The following is a 4,764-nucleotide window of genomic DNA, read 5'->3' as shown; positions in this document are numbered from 1 at the left end:
ACTCGCCAGAAAGACAGAGAGAGACAGAGAGACAGAAAGCGAGAAATCACCCCCCAGGGGGGATGGCCATGCTGCAATCCCTTCTCCTCCATTCTCCTCTTGGGATCTTGGGCACACACGCACACGCGCCCGGCGAGAGTTTAAGCCACCGGGTCCAGGACTCGAACCATGATCAACTACATGGGAGTCCAAGGACATAGCCATTACGCTAACTGCTGGTCCCCATCTTTTTTTTTTTTAATTATCTTTGATTTCTTTTTTTTAACTAGTCTTCTGTTACCCTTTCTGCAGGCCACTCCTTCAACCTTCATCTTTCTGGTGTGCAGTTTCCTCAGGTCTTGCTTCTGCACAGGAATCCTTCCATAAGTTGTACCAAAAATATCATGAGAGATGTTTTTCTTCTTCATTTACCTTCTTAATCTTTTTAAAATTTTATTTCCTCCCCCAACCCCTTAATTTGCCACAGGGCACGTACACTCACCAGAGAGAGACTGACAGACAGAGAAAGCAAGCCTCCAGGTCAGGGACTGAACTGCAGTCAGCCATGGGGGATTTCAGCGCAGTAACCATTACACCACCTACTGGCCTCCACTTTGGGCATTTTCAGAGATAACTTCTAAATGTTGTCTGACACCAGGTGTGTCCTCCTGAGAACCAGATCCGACGAAAGTCCCATCTCTTCCTATTCAATCTGTGGTATTCTGCAACCAGATTTCTTCACAGCCACCTATAGCTTCGAAGGTGAATCTTCCCATCAGTGCAGCAAAGTACAGAACATACTTGAATCCAGCCAAGTGGATATCTGATACTGTGGGCCTCTGAAGAAATCAATAAGAAGACATTTCAGTTTTCTACAGTCTTTTGTTACATCAAAATCATCACCAGCAAATATTAACATGGGTTTTGTTCCCTTGGGATATTTAGTATTCTTTTTTTTTTTTTTTTTTGGGGGGGGGATGATATTTAGGGTTCTTATTATCGTTTAGAAAGACAAACTTCTCAGTACCTAATTCAGTTAGAGCCAGTACATGGTAGTCATACATATGATCTATTGCTAGATTATTTGGCTGCTTTTTATTTTTGAGAAGCCAAACATGAATAAAGAACGATCTAACTTCTTTGAAAAGAATTCCAGTAATGTCTGGTCCTCACATGTTCTTGAACTATTTTTCTTTTTTCTGTTTTTTTTTATTTTGTTTAATTTTATTTATTTATTAATTTATTTTAATTTAACCAGAGAGAGACACACACAGAGAGAAAGAGAGAGAGAGAAGAGAGAGAGAGAGGAAAGGCGAGAAAGCAAGCCATCAGGTCCGGGATTCAAACCATAGTTGGCCATGTGGGAGTGTCCAACGCCTTAACCACCATGCCACCTGCTGGTCCCCATTGAACTATTTTTCTTTTTATACAGAGTGCTATATGATTTTTGTTAGTGCATACACATCTCTAAGTACTTGAGTCACTGCTGTGTTCACATTTTCTCCTTTAATCAGCATTGCATTTTTTCAAAGAATTATTTTATTTAACTTTATTTATTTATTTTCATTTGACCAGGGAGGGACTGAGAGAGACAGAGAGAAAGAGGGAAAGTGAGAAAGCAAGCTGCCAGGTCTGGGACTCAAACTGCAGTCAGCCATGTGGGAGTACAGTGCCCTTAACCACCACGCCACCTCCCAGACCCCTCAGCATAGCATTTTTAATATTTTCACTGAATTTCAGTTGTCTCTTCTCAAAGAGTCTCTTGGCCCTTTTCATTTTGGGCTTTACAACTCAATCCATAGCATCTATTGCTACCTCAACCAGAACCAAGAGAACCTCCATGAACGTGTTGAAGACCCTCTGTATATCCACCTTTAGTTCCAAAAATATTTACTGTTTCAACAGCACACACTACAAGGGAAATATAAAGATAAATTATTTCCTCAGGGAGCTGTCAGGCTATATGGGAAGAAGAGATACACACAATAATGACTCTAATACTGACAGATTGTGTGAGTGAGTGACATAATGAAAATACAAAGTGCCAGAGGATATTCTTTTTTATATAAATAAATGTAACCATTGCCATCTTTAAGTTTATGTGCATTCTCTCTCTCTCTCTCTCTCTCTCTCTCTCTCTCTCTCTCTTTTAATTTTTGCCATAGAGCACATTCACTTGCACTATGGCAAGAGAGACAGTGAAAGGGAAAGTGAAAATTCATCCCCCAAGGGGGATGGCCACACACAATCTCTTCTCCTCCATTCTCCTCCTGGAATTTTGGGTACACATGCACACAAAACCAGAGTGATTTTCAAATCACCAGGTCTGGGACTCGAACCACAGTCTGCCATATGGAAGTGCAGCACCATAACCACCATACTACTTGCTGGCCCCAAGCTTTCTCTTCTTAAAAGGTTAAATAATTTCAACTCCTATTTCTAAATGCTTTGTTTACTGTCCTCTTCTGAATTCTCAGGTTTTAATATTTATCTTAGATTACTGAACTCAAAACTATACCACCGTTATAAAGACCCACAAGGCTGAATTTTGGAAGAAATGCCTTACCTCTTTTAGTTTTCTAGCATTTCATACACTTTCAAAATTACTCTAAAAAGTGCTGGGCAAGCCCCCTAATACTAATGGTTAGGGGAGTTAGATTCCACGTGGCTAACTGCGCAATTCAAATCCTGGGTAAAAACATATCAGACCTGTGCATGTGTGCTAAAATCCCAACAGAGTAAAGAAATGGAGAAGAAGGGATTGTGACTTGACCACAACCCCCTGAAAGAAGTACTTTCTCCCTCTCCTTCTATGTCTCTGGCAAGCACACATGCCCTCTGAAAATTTATTTTAATTTAAAAAAATAAAGAAAAAGTTAATGATCCACTGTATATTTGTTAAATCCAACTATAGAGTATTGGTTAATAAATTATTCTGCATCTATTGGGTGATCAGAAAAGCCACAATATATTTTTCTATGTTTTTCTGTGCAAAAATAAATCGTGATTTTTTTGACAACCCAACATATAATGAAGTAAAGTCATTAAGGTATTTCCAAAATAAAAATCATAAAATAATCATAAATACTATTAAATTAGGAGGAGGAGAGACAAAGCAGATTATAATCTCTATTATTTTTAAGTATATATTTGTCTAAATACACACCCAAGTTTAGAAATCTCCACCAAAGTGAGAGGATATGGATAGTTTACACTATTCTTTTCCATTGCAATACTTGATTATGTAACCAGAAAGAAAAGATCAGGGGCCACCAGGTGGCATGGTGGTTAAAGTCAGTGGATTCCCACGTGGCCTACTGAAGTTCGAGTCCATGACCCAGCAGCTTGCTTTCTCACTTTCTCTATTTCTCTATCTCTGTTTCTGTCCGATCGAATTTAAATAATACTAATAATAATAATAAATGGAATTAAATAAATAAATATTTTTTAAAAGATGTTTCATTTTGAAATATTCTCAAAATTAAAGCAAGTTATAAAATCTCCAGGACAGGCAAGGGAACAGGACTTCAGAAGACACCTTCATGGCCCCTGACAGCTAGTGACTTCAGGGGAATAAGCAAAATGAATATTTTCCACTGATAATTCAGCCTCCAGCCCACAAACTCAAGTGGTAGGAAGCTTTTCAAGCCTCCTGTTTCTCTCTGTCTCTGTCTCTCTCTACCTCTGTCTCTGTCTTTTCATTTTTTAATAATATTTCCTTTCTAAAATTTTTTAAGGTAAAGCATTTTCTTGGCTTTCAGGCCCTCCCTTCCCTTTATCTTGTTAATAATCCTCTCTCCCCCTCCCAACCCAGGAGAGGCAAGAGAGCAGGACTGCAGAAGACACCTTCATAGCTCCTGAGAACTAGTGATTTTGCATGGCACCCAAGTGCACTGCACAGTTTTCTAATTTTTGCTTTTTTAAAAAAAAATCATATTTTTAGTGTTTTTCTTCTCTTTTTCTCTGTTTCTTGGTTGTTTTGGTTGCTGTTATTTCTCTTTCTCTTGGTTTCCTTTTCTGCATGCTCCTGGATGCTCAGATTGAACTTCAAGTGTGGGAAGAAACACACCATCCATCAGATGACTAGACATCACTGCAGGGCCACAAGAAATATGGGAAAGCAAGAAAATACCTCTCCTCCAAGGGAAAAGAATAACTTCTCTTCATCCACAGACTCAATGGAAATCATAGAAATGTCTGATAAAGAATTTAGAATATTCATAATGGCAAAGCTAACAGAGATGGAAAAGAAGAGAGACAATGAACTGTAGAAGAGAAAGGAGAAAGGAGCTGATGAGTTCCAGGAAGTGAGGAAATTCTTGCAAGATCTGAAAAAGGAATTACACACTTTACAAAAGAATCAAGTGGAACTGTTAGATATGAAGGCTATAATACAGGAAGTCAAAATCTCCCTTGAAAGTATTAAAAGCAGATTAGATCATACAGAAAAGAGAATTTCAGATGTAGAAGAGAAAATTGCTGGCCTAGAAAAATCCACCACGAAGACTGAGAAAATTGCCCAAAAATTTGAGAATAATAAATGAGAAGTACTAGATACCATCAAATGTCCAAACATCTGGAAAATTGGCATCCCAGAAGGTGAAGAGACTCAAAGGGCATTAGTAATCTATTCCATGAAATCCTGCAATAAAACTTTCCAAACCTAGAGAGACACTCAAAGATCCAGTCCCAAGAAATACAAAGGACCCCAAATAGAATCAACCCAAGAAGATCTTCTCCAAGACACATTATAGCCAGACTGACCAAAACCACAGACAAAGACAA

General features: G+C 38.6%; 1 pseudogene; it reads right to left on the bottom strand.

Moving 5' to 3' along the window:
- Positions 1-265: 265 nt before the first annotated feature.
- Positions 266-1,496, bottom strand: LOC102486434 (ribosome production factor 2 homolog; annotated as a pseudogene).
- Between the last annotated feature and the right edge of the window lie 3,268 nt (positions 1,497-4,764).

This window comes from Tupaia chinensis, unplaced genomic scaffold, assembly GCF_000334495.1.
Source record: "Tupaia chinensis unplaced genomic scaffold, TupChi_1.0 Scaffold000251_1, whole genome shotgun sequence".
Lineage (NCBI taxonomy): Eukaryota > Metazoa > Chordata > Mammalia > Scandentia > Tupaiidae > Tupaia > Tupaia belangeri.
Note: the sequence above shows the minus strand (reverse complement) of the source record. Positions and strands in the feature narration are given on the sequence as shown.